Source organism: Gopherus evgoodei, chromosome 2 (genome assembly GCF_007399415.2).
Source record: "Gopherus evgoodei ecotype Sinaloan lineage chromosome 2, rGopEvg1_v1.p, whole genome shotgun sequence".
NCBI lineage: Eukaryota > Metazoa > Chordata > Testudines > Testudinidae > Gopherus > Gopherus evgoodei.
This window is the reverse complement of record NC_044323.1, coordinates 199,499,069-199,519,580: the sequence shown is the minus strand read 5'-3', so window position 1 is coordinate 199,519,580 and position 20,512 is coordinate 199,499,069.

The following is a 20,512-nucleotide window of genomic DNA, read 5'->3' as shown; positions in this document are numbered from 1 at the left end:
CTCATGATACGAGGCTATAGCCACCACTTTCTTCATTCTATTTTAACCTTTTTTATAAATACATACCCTTTCATTCAGTTTAGTATCCTTAAGGATATAAAGAAAAAGGGAATAGTGCAAAAGAAGCCCTACTGACATTCTCACTAGTCCCTTTGGAGAGAAATCTTTGATTCTAAGCCAATACAATTTTTCATGAAGAAACTTTCTTGCCATTGAATATTGTCCACAATGCCATAGAACATGATCAACAGTGTTTTTGGTTTTGTGCTCATTACACCACCCATATTTATGTCTTAATAGTTTTTACTTATAATTTAAGGCACATTCGCCTATTAACACCCTAAAAATGACGATTTCACTTTTTCTACCATGACTGCAGTATTATCTTTGATTTCTGAGCATACACCATACAACTATCCTTTTGTTCACCAATAGTTTTTGCCATTCCTTTGCAAGCTCCTTCATGACAACACTTTTACATTCTTATTTACTTAAGGATATCTTAATATCCACCTCCTCATTTTTAGAGCCCATTTTGCTGCTTTGTCATGATCTCATTTCCAGTTATTCAGATATGTACAGGAATACATATTATTGTTACACAGATACCTGCTTGCAGTATTTTCATAGTTAGGAACCTTATTTCACTTATTATGTCATTTCTGCTTTTGAAAGTCCCTGTTCTGATTCTCGTAATAACTGACAAGAAATCAGATAAAATTTCAGTTGCAGCCAGTCACACATCCCATACCCGGGTTGGTGCTCACGCTATCCCCATTAGTCTGACTGTCAGAATGGTCACATAATTCAGTAGCCTTTTACATTTCTGGACTCCAGGACTAGGAAGAGAGAAAACTCTTCTCACTCTAGCTGTGCTTTCATCTTTTGATCCATCTATAAAGACTTGGCAAAGCTGCCCTATTTTTCAGAAATACATTTAGAAATTTCATTGGTCATAATGTGTGGGATTTTTCCATCCCTCATTTTTTTTCATACAATTCTAAATGCACAAATGGGGAGTAAATGTCCAGTTGTAATTTGATTTCCCATGACTAAAGCCTCCTCCTGCTCACAACTTCCTTATACAAGCCCAACCTGCTCCTGCCCAGGTGGGCTTCATCTTGAGTTAAACTTGACCAGGCCCTGGCTTTCCTCCAGGTGCAGCCTATAAAGTTAATTAGTCCTTTTAACATGCTGAGAATTTGCATAGGCCTGTGGCATGCATCTATTACAGAGCTACTTTAATACATGCAATATATAAAACATAAAAAAATGAAAAAGCCTCCTCCTAATGGCATTGTTTTTCCAAAGGGCCAGGGCCTACAGTTCTAACACTGCAAAACTGGAATCTTATTCAATGAAAGTTTTGCCTGTATTAGGCTGGCAGGATTGATGCCTAAGAAAACACACACACACACACACACACACACACACACACACACACACACACACACGAGAGGGAGAGCAAGAGAGAGACAGAAAATATGTTACTAAGTACACTGTGTCACATTTGAAATGCAAATATACAACATGTTGCTGCAAGCTACTACTAGAATGATAGCTGTACATGTTCAATATATATATATATATATATACACACACACACACCACAAGTACCTAGCACACTGTCAGAATAATAAATATGATTATTAACAATAATGGCCATTACTCCATTCTCCTACAGGTAAGGAATGAGAAAGAAATCTATACCCAGTAAGACTGAGAGACGTGCAATTACAATACATTGTTATTTAAGAAGGAGACCAGGAACTTAGTTAAAGAAAATTTAGTCAAGCTTATTCCCAAACTATATTTATTTTGTCTCATTTCTTGGGAGGACCCCCTACTGTGACAACAGCATTGGTTATAGACCAGTGGTGGGCAACTTGCTGCCCGCAGGCCACATGCGGATCATCGGGGTAATCCACTGGTGGGCCGCAAGACATTTTGCTGACTTTGACTATCCACAGACACAGTCCCGTGCACCTCCCAGGGACCGCAGTTCACCATTCCCAGCCAATAGGAGCTGCAGGAAGCGGCGGCCTGCACATCCCTGAAGTCCGTCGCTTCCTGCAGCTCCCATTGGCTGGGAACGGGGAACCGCGGCCACTGGGAGCGCAGGGAGACATGCCTGTGGACGGTCATCAGCAAAATGTTTTGTGGCCCACAGTCAGATTACCGTGATGGGCTGCATGCGGCCTGCAGGCCGCAGATTGCCCACCACTGTTGTAGACACTTCTTCCTGGAACACACACCTCACAATCCCATTTGACGGAGTCCCAAGTTTAGGGTAAAAAAAATAAATAAAAAAGGGTACAGTAGAACCTCAGAGTAATGGATACCTCGGGAATGGAGGTTGTCCCTAACTTGGAAATGTTCATAACTCTGTACAAAGCGTAGTTCAGGCTCCAGATCCAGCAACTGACACTCCAGGCCAGGCTCCAGCAGCAGCTGAGCTTCCTACTCAGCACCAACATGAGTTTGCAAGCTTGTCCTCCTCCTGGCAGGTGTGTGTGCGTAAACAGTATGTCCTCCTCTCTTGTGAGGTAGGAGGGCAGGGGAGGGGTTTAAAAACAACATATCCCTCTACTGGCCAGGGGAGAGAGGTAAAAACAGTGCATCTCCCCTCCTGGCGTGTGTGTGTGTGGGGGGGAGGGGGTAAAAGCCAGGCATACCCTAGCCTAGCACTGCTCCTGCTCTGCTAGCTCTGGCTGCCTTGGGCTGGCAGTCACAGTGTCTTGCTGTATGTGACTGCCCCATACGTGTGGGTAGGATGGAGACAGGCAGCCCAGCTGTGTCTACCTTTAAGGGTATGTCTACACTATGGGATTATTCCGAATTTACATAAACCGGTTTTGTAAAACAGATTGTATAAAGTCGAGTGCATGCGGCCACACTAAGCACATTAATTCAACGGTGTGCATCCATGTACCGAGGCTAGCGTCGATTTCCAGAGCGTTGCACTGTGGGTAGCTATCCCGTAGCTATCCCATAGTTCCCACAGTCTCCCCCGCCCATTGGAATTCTGGGTGGAGATCACAGTGCAAAAACAGTGTCACAGGTGATTCTGGGTAAATGTCATCATTCAATCCTTCCTCCATGAAAGCAACGGCAGACAATCATTTTGTTCCCTTTTTCCCTGGATTGCCCTGGCAGACGCCATAGCATGGCAACCATGGAGCCTGTTTTGCCTTGTCACTGTCACCGTATGTGTACTGGATGCTGCTGACAGACACAGTACTGCAGTGCTACACAGCAGCATTCATTTGCATTTGCAAGGTAGCAGAGATGTTTACCATCCCTATTGCACCGTCTGCCATTGTAAATTGGTGATGAGATGACAGTTATCAGTCGTTTTGTACCGTCTGCTGCTGTCATGGGTGTTCCTGGCTGGCCTCGCTGAGGTCAGCCTGGGGCGCATGTACAAAAATGGGTATGACTCTCCGGATCATTCCCTTTTTTATGTTTTGTCTAAAAATAGAGTCAGTCCTGCCTAGAATATGGGGCAAGTGTACTAGAGAACCAGAGAGCACAGCCACTCCGTGTCAGAGCCCCAGAGATCCCACAGAAATGATGAGTTGCGTGCCATTCTAGGGGGTGCCCCTGCAACAACCCCACCTGTTGCTTCCCTCATCCCCCAACCCTCCTGGGCTACGGTGGCAGAGTTCCCCCATTTGTGTGATGAAGTAATAAAGAATGCAGAAATAAGAAACACTGACTTTTTAGTTAGATAAAATGAGGAGGAGGAAGCCTCCAGCTGCTATGATAGTCCAGGCAGTACAGAATCTTTTCTTTAGACATGAAAGTGGGGGGCTGATGGAGCTCATTCTCCAGTTGTTATGATGAGGACGGTTACCAGCCATTTTGCACCATCTGCCGGGAATGACCGGGAGTCATTCCCATTTTTATCCAGGCGCCCCCGGCCGACTTTACCTGAGGCCAGCCAGGAGCACTCACGGGCTGATGATGAAGACGAATATCAGTCATATTTCACCATCTGCCACTGGGAAGGGGATGCTGGTGTTCAGCGCTGCAGCATCCCATCTATCAGCAGCATGCAGTAAACATAGGGTGACATTGAAAAAAGGCGAGAAACGATTTTTTTCCCTTTTCTTTCTGGGGTGGGGGGAAGGATGTAAATTGACGAGATATACCCTGAAACACCCAGGAAAATGTTTTTGATCCTTCAGGCATTGGGAGCTTAGCCAAGAATGCAAATCCTTTTCGGAGACTGTGGGGACTGTGGGATAGCTGGAGTCGTCAGTACTCCCTCCCTCCCTCCATGAGTGTCCATTTGATTCTTAGGCTTTCTGTTACGCTTGTCACACAGCACTGTGCTGTGGACTCTGTATCATAGCCTGGAGATTTTTTCAAATGCTTTGTCATTTCGTCTTCTGTAACATAACTCTGATAGAACAGATTTGTCTCCCCATACAGCGATCAGATCCAGTATCTCCCATACGGTCCATGCTGGAGCTCTTTTTGGATTTTGGACTGCATCGCCACCCGTGCTGATCAGAGTTCTACACTGGGCAAACAGGAAATAAAATTTGCAGCCACACTAACCTTAATCTGATATGGCAATACTGATTTCAGTGCTACTCCCCTCATTGGGGAGGAGTACAGAAATCGGTTTAAAGAGCCCTTTATATCGATATAAAGGGCTTTGTTGTGTGGACGGGTGCAGGGTTAAATCGGTTTAACGCTGCTAAATTCGGTTTAAACACATAGTGTAGACCAGGCCTAAGATGCAATACAGCCACAGTACAGTATCTCCCCCTCCCTGCACTGCATTTTTGCTCTGCAACCAGTAAGGCCTATTCCTGTGACTGCTAAGAAGGAGCCCACCCTTGTTTCTCCTAATGACTTCTCAGCTCAGTAAAAAGCAGGTGGGAGCTAGGAGAAAAACAAAGGGTAGCCAAGGAGACAGCCACATAGGGGTGCCAGGGCTTAGAGCAAGTAAAGGTGATAAAACAGAATTTTGTGTTGTAATCCTTTCCTCAAACCCAGGCATGGCTTTTGTCATTGTTCTCTTTTACCTCAGGGCTTCCTGGGCCACTTTTTCTATTTGTTTGATGTCTGGGGTATTTTGAAGTAGGCTGGAAGATAATCTTTTTCATGGAAGTATGCTTTTTTGCTTTACTTTGGCATGCAGTGACCATGCTGTTCTAGAGGAGATTTTAGGCTGCTGCTATATGAAATATTTGAATGCATTGTGCTGGTGGCATTTAATGCACTTTGTCTGATAGATTTTATGTGCTGTGTATATGGAAAGGTTCTTTTATCTCTTGCTTGAAATGGATTTTTCTTTTTTATTATTGTTTTGATTGCTGCTGCAGTATTCTGTGAGTGTTCTAGTTAGGACAGACTGAGACTGTTGTCTGTCATGTGTTGGCTTATTCTTACGGTATCTCAAATTCTTTACAGGTTTCACAAAATGCTTCCTTTGGGGACTATTAAACTGAAATAATATGTTTAAAAAGTTTTTGTTCTCTTTTAACAACCTTCCTAACTTAGAGTTATTTAAAAACCATGTATTTTTCCAATTATACATTCTAATCCAGACACAGAAAGACTTTGTGATGAGCAAGAAAAGAGGAAGTTTGTTATAAAGCAATGTTTTCCCAGTACTGCTGAAAAAATGTCACAAAATCATGCAGTGATTTCATTTAAAACCTTTTGGAGGAAAAAAAAAAGTTCACAAACAGCCATGATATTTAGGTTCAGTTTTGACAGCTGGAACTTGTAAAGTATAGAAACCATTCACTTTGTGTGTGTTAATCTTTTGTCCTGTCTTGATACAGCAAATACGAAAGGGTACATAAAAATACATTATAGGGCTGACTAAAACTGAAAACAGCAAAGGTATTTCTGAGAAATTTTAGGATTATAGAGGTAGTCACGTATTTGTTTACAGCCTACAATTTTAATATCTTGGGGCAAGGTTTTTATTTTGTATTTCATCAGACCTTACATATATTTATTTCTACCAGTTTGTTAAACGACACCTATCCCTTGCTGTGAACATGCACACAGTTTATACCACATAAATTTGATATTTCATTAATGTTGACTTATAAGAACCCTTCTCATGCCACTATCCTCATCCAAATAAATACTCTACCCCTTTCAACAGTGACACAAGTCCCTCAGGCAAAGTTTGCACAAATAGATGGGACCTACAATTTTCCCTAAAGGTCAACAGATTAAAGCTCTGTAAGATTACAGGGAGGTGAAGCAAATTCCAGAGTTGAAGATCCCTCATGGAAAGCATCCTGCAAAAACCTGTTTTAAATCCAGGGTCATGAATTTGAGAACCTAGCCATATCTTAACTATCATGATATCTCACAGTGACAGAGGTAGGTAACCTGGCTACCACAGAAACTACTATACCTGCTATGTTATTGATCTTAAGAGTTTTCAATCTGCAGCTGTAATATAAAACAGATGTTAATCTGCCATGGATAATTAAAAAATACACATTTGGGGTGCAAATTCATCCCAGATTCTGCATGAGTAAGTGCAATCAGTAGCATGCTATGAAAAGCACAGAATGAGGAGGAGTTGTGCCCATGAAATTGATAGCAGATCTAGGTGCATAGTTTAAGACAAAGGAATACATTTGTCTCTCTCAATTACATAGGTGCAACGCCTATTGATCAGACCAGCGTAGCTGAGAAGTTCAATCCTTGGAGCTTGTCAAGGCTGAATCCCCACTCTGGCACTTTGAGGGCAGAAGGTGGGGGCCCACAAGGACTCTAAAAATTAATATTTGCCACTCCAGGCTTGTATTAAACTTCCAAGCTTACAGCTTTTCTCTGACCTTGAATTGGTAGATGCTGACATCACCCAAGTGGAAAACCCCTTTGAGAACCCAGGATGGTGCACTTGGGAATTCCTTCCTGTGGGGTATTCTCAAGCCCTTTCACCTCCCACCTCCAGGGGAGAGCTGAGAAAGAAAAAAAAAAAAAGAAAATCAGCTGTTGCCACCAGCTAATTAAACAACATATGCACAAACCTCTTAAGATACAAAAATCCAATTCTGTTATTAAAAAAGGTAAATTTTATTAATAAAAAAGAAAGAAAATACATCTGTGAACTTAGGCTTTAAAGAAATAACAACAATTACAAGGATTAAGCATCAAGAATGGCTTCCTTGAGGTGCAGCTTAAAGTTTACAAGCAAAACAAAAGCACCTGGGGTTGGCACAGAGGAATCCACAAACCATAACAAAATAAAAGGGATAAACCTAATCGTGTCTTCCTAGACATTTTCTGATCTACTTACATATCTGGGGTTTTAAATGAGTAGTTTCTAGGTATGACACTGATGATTTTTCATACCTGGCCCAAGCTTCTTGCAGCATAACTGCTTCCTATCTGCCACTCCCCAAGAACAACAATTGACAGACAAAAGGGGAGTCTTGTTTCAATTTTAAAAAGTTCTAGCCTTCCCATTGGCTCTTTTGAGCAGGTGCCCATTCACTTCCCTTTACCTATTCATAACAGTGAAACTTTTTACCCCTTTACAGGTAGAACAATTAGAGAACAGATATTAAGAGGGATTTTATAGCAACCAGCTGGCTGCATATCCATAAAAGGGAGCTTTCCCTTCCCACTCCTTCATTTATCACAGAGTTATTGTGGACTTTCCTGGGTATAACTGAAAGAAAAATTTGGCCGACTGAGTAAAAACTGGTTTAAAAGCCCCACAACTTTGGGTGTGAATGATAAAGTTATATAACTTCTTGTGTATAATTTACTGCCTTTTTACATCACCACCAAATTTAAGTTCTTTACTATTTTTTCCATAGCACATTAGCACAGTTATACAGCCTATTTCTCTCCAGTTCTTTCCTATATTCCTTACTATGTTCCCTGGAGAGGGGCCTGTCCTGGTATACTAAGTTTTTCTGGTGTTTACAGTTGAAAACAGATAAAAAGTAAAAGAACAAAAACCAGCTTAATTAATGTAAATCAAATATTATTAGGAAACCAAAACCACCTCTGGGCTATGCACTCATATGTCAAGTTTTATTTGAGTGAGAATTAAAATGTCTAACCCGTGAATGCTTCAGAATAGGATATGGAATGAAAACACTGCCAGAGCTCTAACAATGACAGTGCCTGGAAGCATTGCTATAATAAACGCCATTTGTATGGTTTGAAACCCCTCTGCATGAACAAGTAACAGAAACAATAGTAGGAAGTAAACTGAAAAGGCCACAAAAAAGACAATAGCAAATGGAAACATTTTTGAAAAATGGATAATGGGCTTTCAGGCACACCGGGCCTCATGCGCCCTTTGTTGGTTTCTGGAACGTACAAAAGAAAAAGAGAGCTGAACAATGTAGTTCTTTCCTTAATTCATCAGGCGGCTTTTTTCATTCATGCATGTTAGTCTTGATCTACAAGGTGCTTAATGAATTGGGACCTGATGTCTGTGTGTACGTGCGCACTGGGCTATTTGTGCAGTGGCTTTCAGTAAGTTTGATCCTTGGATAGTGGAGGTTAAAAAGGAGGTCAGATATGCCACTTTTTCAGTGATTGGTGCATTGCGGAACAGCCTTCTTAGGATGATTAATTGCCTTGTTTATTTTCTCTGTTCTAATGGGCAGTAACATGACTGAAACTGATTTGATTCAGGCTCCATCAAGGTTAACCCCAGGAAAAGCATGACTTGTAGCATGACCAGTGCAAGTTTGAGGGACTTTGGTATTTAGATGCAAAGTGCATTGCACTTGTGCTAGGGGGAATAATTACAGTTAAACATGATTTATTTCTCTGCTGCCAACCTTCTTGCCTTCAAATTTCAGCCACATCCTTGTTACAGACCACAGCCCCTAATGCTCTGCGGGGTCTTGGGAAGTGGGGGTAGTAGTGGAGGCAGCTTCCCTCTCCCCAGCAACACTTGTGCCAGGGCCGGCCCACAACATTTTGGCACCTGAGGCGAGGAGCTCACATGACGCTCCCAAGCCCCCTCACTTGGGCCAAAACTCTGAAAGGTCTTAATTCTGCCTTCTTCATGTTCTACTCATCTTCTGGTACTGCTCTGCTACCTATCCCAATAAAGGAGAACTAACAACTTAAAATACCTTGTTCAAAAATTTTAAGTAACACTTAACTGTCAAACACCTGAACAGCAAATGTAACTTTTTTTGTCTGCAAAGTAAACACTGACATTTTTATCTGCTTGACTAATCGAAGTGGTGCTTTCCATGCCTTCTTAGCTGCAAAGATTTGAACTGCTTCCTAAAGGTCCACAGTCTGGGCCAGCTCATGCTCTATCGAGATGGTTGCAAGGCTGACCAGCCTCTCCTGTGTCATTGTGGAGCGTAGATGCTTTTTTATTAACTTCAGCTTGGAGACACTGTGTTCTCCACTGGCAACTATTACAGAAAGTGTTAGAAGTATGCACAGAGCAACAAAAGCATTTGGAAAGAGGGTGGTCATCTTATTTGTGCACATAATCCAGAACAGCCTTTAGAGTTGATCCTGCTGAAATGATCTTGAAAGGGCTTTCAGTTCATCACCTAAATCACTCACATCAATATTGTGCATGTTATCATGTGTCAACACTGTCTCTAGTGCCCTGCTGGCATAGGTCTTCTTCAGGAATAGTGAGGACTTTTGGAATATCATACAGCATCCCAGATATACTGCTGTGTTCCTTGAGCTGCATGAAACATTCTTCAACTGACTGTACTGCACAATCTAGCACCCGGTTAAAGAATTCAACTTTGAATTGTTGTTTGGGGTCTCTTATGAGATTATCCCATTCCTAGTAATCAAAATGTCTTCTTCAGTGACTCTTGTATTCTTGAATGGGTGGGAAAACAGCTTCAGTGTGAAGTTCCTCTGCCAACTTCTGTGCACTCTTCAGAATGTTTTGAAATCCCGCATCTGACTGGTAAGACTGTAGGTATGACTTTGCTTTGTCCAGTTGTTCCACTGCTTCAGATATATCAAGGTCAACACATTGGAGTCTCTTGCTTACAACATTTATTTCAAATAGTATGTCATGCCACAACACTAAGCCACACAGAAATTTGAAGTTATATATATTTCTGATTATTCCATTTCCCTCTGCCGCTGTTGTCCCATGAACAGTTCCTGTCATAGCATTATCCTCCATAATGGCAACTATGGCATCATCTATCTTTCCAATTTGGTGTTTGATAGGCTTTATCGCCTCCACTTGACTTTCCCATTGTGTGGCACTCAGTGGTTTCAGTGTCCAAGAGGATGTTCCCAGATGTTGCTTCAAAATTTGCCATTGGTGAGTTGATGCAGAGAAAAATACATAGATGCTTTGGATTACATTAAAAAATTCAGCAGCCTCACTAGAAGCTGATGTTACATTACTGACCGGCAAGTTCAATGAATGAGAACTGCATGGGACGAAAAGAGCTCAAGGGTTTAACTCTCGGATCTGTGTCTGCATTTCTCTGTTCTTTCCTCTCATGTTGGCACCATTATCGTAGCCCTGACCTCTCATGTCAGCTATCGCAATTCCCGTATCTTCCAGCTTTTTAAGAAGCACTTTTGTCATACCAGGCCCTGTAGTATCATCAATATCAATAAATTCTTGAAAATGCTCTCAGATAGTCACCATTGAAGGGACATTTTCACTAGGTTCTGTTGTTGTTACAAAATGCACCATTAAAGTCATTTGTTCTGATATCAGGTGTGCAGTCCAGAATAACAGAGTAATATCTTGCTGACTTCAGATCTGCCACAATTTTCTGTTTGACTTTTGTTCTCAGTAACTGTATGATCTCATTTTAAATTGTTTTTCCACGGTAGTGATATGTGTACATTTCTTGGGTGATTACTCTTCTTAGATGCTCCTGGAGTACAGCATTAAACTCAGCCATCAGCTTCACATTTTAAAGGAATTTTCCATTGTTTGGAGCATATAGCTGATCTGAATGCCACGCAGTGCTAGGTTTTTGGTAGCAAGCATTCTCACAATGGCAATGAGCCTTTTCATAACATTTTGCCAGTAAAGAGACTCTGATGCAATCTTCTCTTGATGCGGATCCTCTATGGTGGCCTTTAACCTTAATCTCATCTCAAGCTCTTTCCATCTATGGAATGCTCTCTGGTGATTTGCTGCCTTCTCATGGCATGCCAGATTTCTAGACAGATTTTTCCAGTTCTTTGTTCCTGTAGAACCCAATGTGACTGGAACATTAGACTGGAAGAGTTTGCAACAAAAATAGTATGCAGCATTCTGGGTTTTTGAGTACATAAACCTTGGCCTCTCCACTTCGTCATCATTGGGGATTTCACGCTAATAACGTGTTGGATGGAAACTTCTATTTTCATGGTCTTTGGGGAACATGAAGTTTTTCACTTGCTGTGGCCCATGCAGTACAAGGAAGTCCCTCAGGCTACTGCTCAAGTGGGTCCACAGTCTGGATCACCTAGACTTAAGGATCTAGAGTGGTTATAGTATAACCACAAGCTAAATATGAGTCAACAGTGTGATGCTGTTGAAAAAAAAGCAAACATGATTCTGGGATGCATTAACAGGTGTATTGTGAGCAAGACACGAGAAGTCATTCTTCCGCTCTACTCTGGGCTGGTTGTGCCTCAATTGGAGTATCGTGTACAGTTCTGGGCACCGCATTTCAAGAAAGATGTGGAGAAATTGGAGAGGGTCCAAAGAAGAGCAACAAGAATGATTAAAGGTCTTGAGAACATGACCTACAAAGGAAAGCTGAAAGAATTGGGTTTGTTTAGTTTGGAAAAGAGAAGACTGAGAGGGGACATGATAGCAATTTTCAAGTATCTAAATGGGTGTCATCAGGAAGAGGGAGAAAACTTGTTCACCTTAGCCTCTAATGATAGAACAAGAAGCCATGGGCTTAAACTGCAGCAAGAGAGATTTAGGTTGGACATTAGGAAAAAGTTCCTAACTGTCAGGGTGGTTAAACACTGGAATGAATTGCCTAGGGAGGTTGTGGAATCTCCATCTCTGGAGATATTTACGAGTAGGTTAGATAAATGTCTATCAGGGATGGTCTAGACAGTATTTGGTCCTGCCATGAGGGCAGGGGCTGGACTCGATGACCTCTCAAGGTCCCTTCCAGTCCTAGAGTCTATGAATCTATGAATCTAAACTCAGCAGCACCTGTTTCTTGCGTCTCCACCACACTCTTCTCTGATCTACACTTTTCTTCAGGAATGTGCATGGTTACATCCATTTGAGATGGAGATATGGATGCTGCAGGAGCTGTCAGGTCACCTGCATGCTGACTAACTGAAAGATCAGGCATCTCCTCACCACTCACATCTTCACTGGGGCCGGAAGGCTCACCGTGAACATTTGTGTCTATGTATCCTTCCTGCTTAGATAGAAAAGCTTCTTTCGCTTTCTTTCTCTTTCTGAATGCTGCCCCAGAAGGGAGTTTTCTTCTTTCACTCATGACTGCTGTTCTGTGCCAGCTATGGTGACTCTCAGCACTCAAGTGAAGGGGACAAATAAGCAGGCTGGTAGCAGGGCCTGAGTGAGGGAAGATATCAGTGTCTTAAGGGTCTAACTGGCCCCTACTACTTCAGTTGACTACCTGTTCTCCTCAAGTGCATTCAGGGAAGCAGCAGGAAACAGGAAGCTCCCTGAGAAGCTGGTGTTTATCAGTCCAGGTTCGTGGGGATGCTAGAGAGGTACATAAGAGGCTGCTCCTCCTCTCTCTTCCTGCAGCTTCTGCTGCTTTGTTATTCCCTCTCACTTTTTCTCCTGCCTGCCTGTTAGGTTTCTTGTGCTCTCCTTCCTCCAGCACAGCACTTCACCATCTCTGTGCATCTAAAGCAGAGAATACATAGGAACCAGCAGCAGACACAATTTTCTACACTCTGGATCCTAGTGGCGTCCCCCTCCTGGCACAGTCTGGCACCTGAAGCAGCTGCCTCAGTTTGCCTCATGGTAAGGCCAGCCCTTACTCGTGCACAGAAGGAAGAAGATCACCATGCAGGTCATGGGGGAATGAACTGACTTAGAGGAAGAGAATTGTCAATTGACAAAGTCAGTGGATGGTATGTCTGGGAGAATGCATTATTTATTATTTTCTTACTGTTTGAAACATATGGTACTTTAACATTTAAAAATGCTTCAGTACCTGACTGTATGGACAGTTTCTTTTGACTTGCCAGTCATAGTAATATAAATTTTTTGAGACCAGTCCACCTACTTAAGAGACATTGTGTCAACCATCACCACGCTGAGTGCCCAGAGTGGTAAAGTTGAAAGTAAACTCACTAAACGGGGAATCTATTTGACATCTAGTGAAGTCCCTGACTGTCAAAACTGATAAGCTACAAGTAAAAGAATTAGCCTGGTAAAAGAAATTTTACAATGATAAAGATTCAAGCCTAGGACTTACGGCAATATAACTCTATATGTTGCACACATATTTTTATTTTATGCATACTTTAAAGTCTTGATTTTTATTTGTGGGGATTTTCTTTCAGGAGAGCTTTGGTATAGTTGTGTTTTACTTTCAATGGGTATATTAAAACATTTAGAAAATATAGACTAGAATTGACCAGAACATTGCTACATTGATCAAAACTGCTACATTGACAGTGGAAATGGGGTGAAAGTTAAAGAGCTGTGACATGGAGGGTTAGGCTCAGGAATAGGAATTTATGAGTCTTGATGCAAATACCCACTGTAGACTTGGGTAAGCTAAGTATACCTGTCTCCTTTATCTTCCTTGTCTGCAAAACAATAATATATTTAAATATTTTATACGGCTGTTGTAAAGATCAATTAAATAGCATGTTAATGACTTTTATAATTAATAAAGAGTTGGGATTTCGAAGAATGGATATTAATGTAATGCAGTCACTCTGCAATACTATGACAGTTGATCTTAAAGAAGTGTATTGGCTAACCTTAACTGTTATGAAGGCCCAAACACAATAGACTTGGTCGTAGGAAACAGCTACTTATCCTAACTAGGAAGTAATTTCAAAGGCACAAATGGAAGCTAGGTGCCCAACTTCCATTGACTTATAACTGGCCTTGGGTGCCTAGATTCCTTTGAAAATCTCCTTCATTAATAAAATATATAACAATATTTATCTGAGAATCCCAAAATGGTTTGAAAACATTAAAAGATCACTGTCAATTTTATTTTAACATCCACAAAAATTATGACTAAGTTCCCTTTAAATAGTATATCCTGATTTTTATTTAAAGATGTGAGGGAGTGAAGGGCGGTGGGGGGCGGGGGGAGGCTTTTCTGGTTCTCTGTTGATGTTTAGGCAGGTCTTTCTTTGGATGGGCCCGAGACCAAGTCTACAAAATATTTTCTCTTCTATTCTATGCCCTGGTCTACACTACGAGTTTAGGTCAAATTTAGCAGCATTATATCAATGTAATCCTGCATCCACCCACACGACGAAGCCATTTTTGTTGATTTAAAGGGATCTTAAAATCTGTTTCTGTACTACTCCCTGATGAGGGGATTAGTGCTGAAATCGACCCTGAAATCAAATTTGGGGTAGTGTGGATGCAATTCGATGGTATGGGCCTCTGGGAGCTTTCCCACAGCGTGCTTCATTGTGACTGCTCTGGACAGCACTCTCAACTCAGATGCACTGGTCAGGTAGACAGGAAAAGCCCCGCAAACTTTTGAATGAGCTCTAGCATGGACTGAATGGGAGGTTCTGCATCAGATCGCTGTACTAGGAGATGAATCCATGCTATCCAAGCTCCGTTCCAAAAGACAAATTGCCAGAATATTTGAAAAAATCTCCAAGGGCATGAAGGACAGAGGTTATAACAGGGACCCACAGCAGTCCACGTGAAACTTAAGTAGCTCAGGCAAGCCTACCAAAGAACCAGAGAGGCAAATGGTCACTCCAGGTCAGAGCCCCAGACATGCCACTTTTATGATGAGCTGCATGCGATTCTAGGGGGGTGCCCCTACAACTACCCCACCCCTGTGCCTCCCTCCTCCCCCGCCCCTTTCGGGGTACCTTGGCAGTTATCCCCCTATTTATGTGATGAATTAATAAAGAATGCATGAATTTTAAACAATGACTTTATTGCCTCTGCAAGTGGAGATCAAATGGGGAAGGGGAGGGCAGTTGACTTACAGGGAAGTTGAATGAACCAAGGGGGTGGGTTTTCACCAAGGAGAAACAAACAGAACTTTCACACCATAGCCTGGCTAGTCATGAAACTGGTTTTCAAAGCTTCAGTGGTGCACAGAGTGTCCTGCTGTGCTCTTCTAACCACCCTGGTGTCTGCGGCCACCAGTAATCAGCAGCCAGGAGATTTGCTTCAATATTCCACCCCACCATAAACGTCTCCCCCTTACTTTCACAGATATTGTGGAGCACACAGCAAGCAGTAATAACCATGGGAATATTGGTTCTGCCGAAGTCTAACCTAGTCAGCAAACAGTGCCAGCGAGCTTTTAAATGTCCAAAGGTATATTCTACCACCATTATGCACTTGCTCAGCCTATAGTTGAACTGCTCCTTACTACTGTCCAGACTTCATGTGCCATGAAAGCAAGGGGTAGGCTGGGATAGGTGCGACTGTGTGGTGCTGCCAACTGGGAGAGCAGCCTGAGGTAGAAGCCTCCAGTTGGCATGATATTCCAGGCAGGACTGAATCTCCATTAGACGAAACTTAAAGAGAGTGACCTGGAGTCGTTCCCATTTTCATCCAGGCATCCCCGACCGACCTCACCGAGGTCGGCCAGGATCTCCATAGGAGGAGGAGGATGGTTAGCAGTCGTATTGCACTTTCTGCCATTCGCAATGAAAGGCAAGGGGATGCTGCTGCATAGCACTGCAGTACTGCATCTGCCAGCAGCACCCAGGAGACATACAGTGACAGTGACATACAGAGAACTGAATAGGCTCCATGCTTGCCGTGGTATGTCGTCTGCATGGGTAACCCAGGAAAAAAGGCGAGAAACGATTTTTGCCGTTGCTTTCATGGAGGGAAGGAGGGAGGGGGTCCTGATAACATGTACCCAGAACCACCCGTGACAATGTTTTTGCCCCATCAGGCATTGGGAGCTCAACCCAGAATTCCAGTGGGTGGCGGAGACTGTGGGAACTGTGGGATAGCTACCACAGTGCAATGCTTCGAAAGTTGATGCGAGCCTCAGAACTGTAGACGCACACTACTGACTTAATGCACTTAGTGGGGACACACACAATCGACTGTATTAAATCAATTTCTAAAAAGTCGACTTCTATTAAATTGACCTAATTTCATTGTGTAGACATAGCCTACGTCTCTGCATACTCTTGCCTGATGCCTTTCCAATTTCAGTTTTGCTACTGCTAGTACTGAAAAACACCCTCTTAAAGGGCATGAGGAAAGCTGTGCTGCATCAGCTACAGTGAGACTAACTAAATACAGATACACAATGCAAACAAACTTCAAAAACAGAGATTTTTTCCCCTTTATCTCTGTTCAGTTATAGTAATCTTGGGCCCTGATCATGACAAAACCCATGTGCATGTTTAAAATTAAGCGCATGCTTAAATACTTTGCTGGACTGGGAATTTGTTGAAGAATTATATTTAAAATTGATTAATAGAAAAAACTGAAAAGTGCTTTCTTGAGAATCAATTGTTATGAACCACTTGGAGAACATAAGAATGGCCATACTGGGTCAGATAAAAGGTCCATCTAGCCCAGTATCCTCTCTTCTGAAAGTGGCCAATGCCACGTGCTTCAGAGGGAATGAACAGAACAGGTAATTATCAAGTGATCCATTCCCTGTTGCCCATTCCCAGCTTCTGGCAGACAGAGGCTAGGGACACCATCCCTGCCCATCTTGGCTAATATGGAGGCATATGGTTTCCACATAATAATTAAATTAGAGAAACTGAGCTTAATTCAAGTATCACTGTACATTACCACTCATATGTTCTTTCAGCATCTGACACTTGCACAGAGATAAAGCATGTTGTTCTCATTTGTAATTCCTCTGACTCCATCTCCTTCTGATTGCTAGCATATAGTGGACAAAACCCATTTACCATTTAAAAGCATTTCAATTTTTTTTATTTTCTTAACACTAAACAAATTAAATAGAAAAGAAGCATATGGGGAAAGGAGGTTCCAAAGATCAATATAGGTATTGAAACAAGCAATTGATAGAAAAACTGCCTGTAACCAAATAATAAACAGAAAAAAATGTTAATAGTAAAATGAATATTGAGTAATAGAGTTGAACCGACCTATTAACTCTGCAACAGTGAATCTCTGTTTGCAATGAAATTGAATGACAGGCCAAAGTTGTTTCAAACCCTAACCGTGTATTCCTTTCATGCAGCAATGTTGAAAGACAACATTTACAAATACAAAGTTATTCTTCAGAAGATGATAAAGTCTCACTGATGACAGGAAAGTAGGACTAGAAAAAAAAGAAGGAAGCTGCTCACAAGTTGTAAACAGGACAAAGAAATTAGCTTCCCATGATAAACCTGATTTGAATTCTGCCCTGACTACCTCAAAAAGAAACCAATCCCTCTTCAACTTCCTTGCCATATTTCATGATCGAACTTTTCTTGGAGGTTTGAAAAAAAAAGTTGATGAACTTTAAAGTTATGATGTGTATACAATTTCCCTTCTGCTACTTTTTGAAAATGTTCCTAATTTTGTTGTTGCTGCTCATTATATCTCCATATGATATTGGTCTCCTTCATTTCTTGGTTTACTAGCTTTACTGACGAGAATTGCCAGTTGGTGCTTTTGGTATTTGTTTGTTCTTATGGAAGAAAGAAAATGGAAATGACAAAGAAAATGAATATAGACTTTTTATGACATTTTCTATTCTAGACTCCACAAGGAAGGAGTTAATAAGGGTCTCATCAGCAGACCTGGGAGAGTAAAGAATTGTTTGGTTCTCTGGCAATTCCAGAGTATTTGGGGGTGGGGGGTGCTGGAAATTGCTGTGCATCAAACCAAAACCAAGATTTTTTTTTTAATTTTTGGAAAATCAGCGTTAAAAATGTCTTTTCAGGTCAAATGAAACATTTTGTTGTACAAAATTGAATGTTTTGCTTTAATTTTGACCATTTTAAAGTGTTGATTGCTTTAAAAATAAAATTAAAGGAAATTTTGAAATGAAGTCTTTTCAAACAGGTAGGATCAGAATATTTTTTCCAATATGTCAAAATGAAAAAGTTTCAAATTTTGTAGTCCCTCCACTCCACACAACCAAAATAAATTTGGCAAAATTAGCACAAATATGTGAAATGTTTTGATGTTGCCACATCTTCATTTTTTGCTGAAATAATTTCATGTGAAATTTTCACCCAACTCTACTCATTAGAGCAGGAATATAAAGAGGAAATAGTGGAAAGCTGTGGGAGACAACTGAGGGGAAGAAAAAGATCCCATATTAGCCTAACGTCAGGAAACAAGGAAGAACTGGGAAACGGAAGAACTATAGAGATAATGAGAGAACTGGTTTGTAGATTAAAGCTGACTCAAGCCTGTGTGTGTGTATTTTGTTTCTCTTTGGACCAGAAAGATGAAATCTCAAACCCTGACTCCCTGCACATTGGGCGAGGAAGTGAAATGCTCTGCCCTGAGGAGTGTCCACTTTAACTTGTAAGAATTCAGTTTCTCTTTCTTGGCCTGGGCCACACTTGTATGGAGCTATTTTCACATGTAGATAGACCACTATTATGTTTAAATATATTAACGAACCCATTACTGACCCCAAGCTGTTGGGGCATGTATGAGGGATAAGAAATGAGGAAATGTTGAGGGATAGAAGTCTGGGAGGTGCAGAAACACACTCTCAGTTTCCATTGGTTCCTATTTTTTTCTGATCTCTGAAATATTTTCGAAAAGCAAATTACTTTTCAATCTCAAAAGAGTGAGACTTGCCCCTAAAATCAGCAATGAGCGAGGAGGAGAAAGAATGGGGGAAAACAGAAGATATAAAGCAAATCCTAGAGTCCTCTACAGCTCTTACAATCTCATCAGTGAGTCTACTTGTCAATCTTGTGATGAGCCAAGAGTTGTAGACCGGTGTCTCTGAGCCTACAGAATAGAAAGAAGACAAACTGCAATTATAAGGTCAAAGAAATTAAAAAAAGAAAAAAAAAAGACCTCTTTGATTTTGCTCCCATGCACCAACAACCCTCTTTCTCCTTTCCAGTCACTGCAGACACCATCACCATTCACTCAGACCCATAATGTGGGTGTCTCCTTTGACTCCTCTTTGGACCCACACATATAGGATATGACTAAACATTGGCCCTTCTTCCAGAATCATCTCTAAGATCTGGTCTTCTCTGTCTGCCAATACATCTGAACTCTGCTCCAGGCCTTCATTATCTCAGGACATGACTACCACAATTTCTTCCGCTCTGTCTTAACAAATGGAAGGATAGCCACAGAGAAAAAATAACAACACTACAATAGCAAAGATTAGAATTTAATTAAAACTTAAGTGTTCGCTGTGCAATGAAATAAAGTAATAGCCAGAGTATTAATATTAATAAACATGCACTAGTAATCAGTGCTGGCTGTCCATCATACTCAAAAAAATGTCAGATTAGACATAAGTGGGATGAAAGGACAAAGGCAGAGACAGTCACGTCATTAATCCTCTGAAACATGAGAGAGCTAGAGATAGAGTAATTAAAAGGGGGAGAAGGAACAAGCTTTACTTAGCAATTTAGCTTAAATGTGGAAACAAAGATGAAGACTATGAAGAGATTTGTCAAAATATTTAGAAGTCAGAAAAAGAACTATAGTAAATAGTAACATTCAGGGCACAATGAGGCTCTTTTTCTCAATTCAGATTGTAACAGAAAATCCAATAGTCAAGTACCAATCCATCCTTGGTTCAAACGTCAGTCTTTTTTTCTTCTCTTCATTAGTTCCTAGAGTCTTGAGATTAGAGTGACCAGATGAGAGACGTGAAATATTGGGACACAGGGTGGGGGGGAAGGGTGTGTGTGCCAGCGATGCAACAAACAAACAAAGACCCTAGAGCCAGTGGTGGAGGAAGAAATAACCAAGAGCCACCAGAGCAGAGGAAAAATTGGTGGGGGCTGATCACTCACGGCAGCTCCACGCCCCGCACCCCTGCACCAGTTTGCCTCCGCTGTGCCTCCACCTCCCCTGAGCTAGCTGCCACGTCCTGCTTCTCCCCTCTTCCTCCAGCGCTTGCCCCACCATAAAGCTGATTAGTGCAATCCTGGGAGGGAGAGGTGAGGAGGAGGAATGCGGCATGCTTGGGGAACAGGTGGGGCCAGGATGGGGATTTGGGGTGGGATCCAATAAGGCAATGAGGAGGCGGGGCTGGGGGGTGGGGCCAGGGCAGGGACTTGGGGAGGGATCCAATAGAGCAATGAGGGGGCGTGGCTGGGGGTGGAGCCAGGACAGGGATTTGGGGAGGGATCCAATAGGGCAATGAGGGGCGGGGGTGGGGCCAGGGGAGGGACTTCGGGAGGGATCCAATGCGGGAGAGAGGAATGGAGTTGGGGTGGGGCCGAGGTGGAGTTG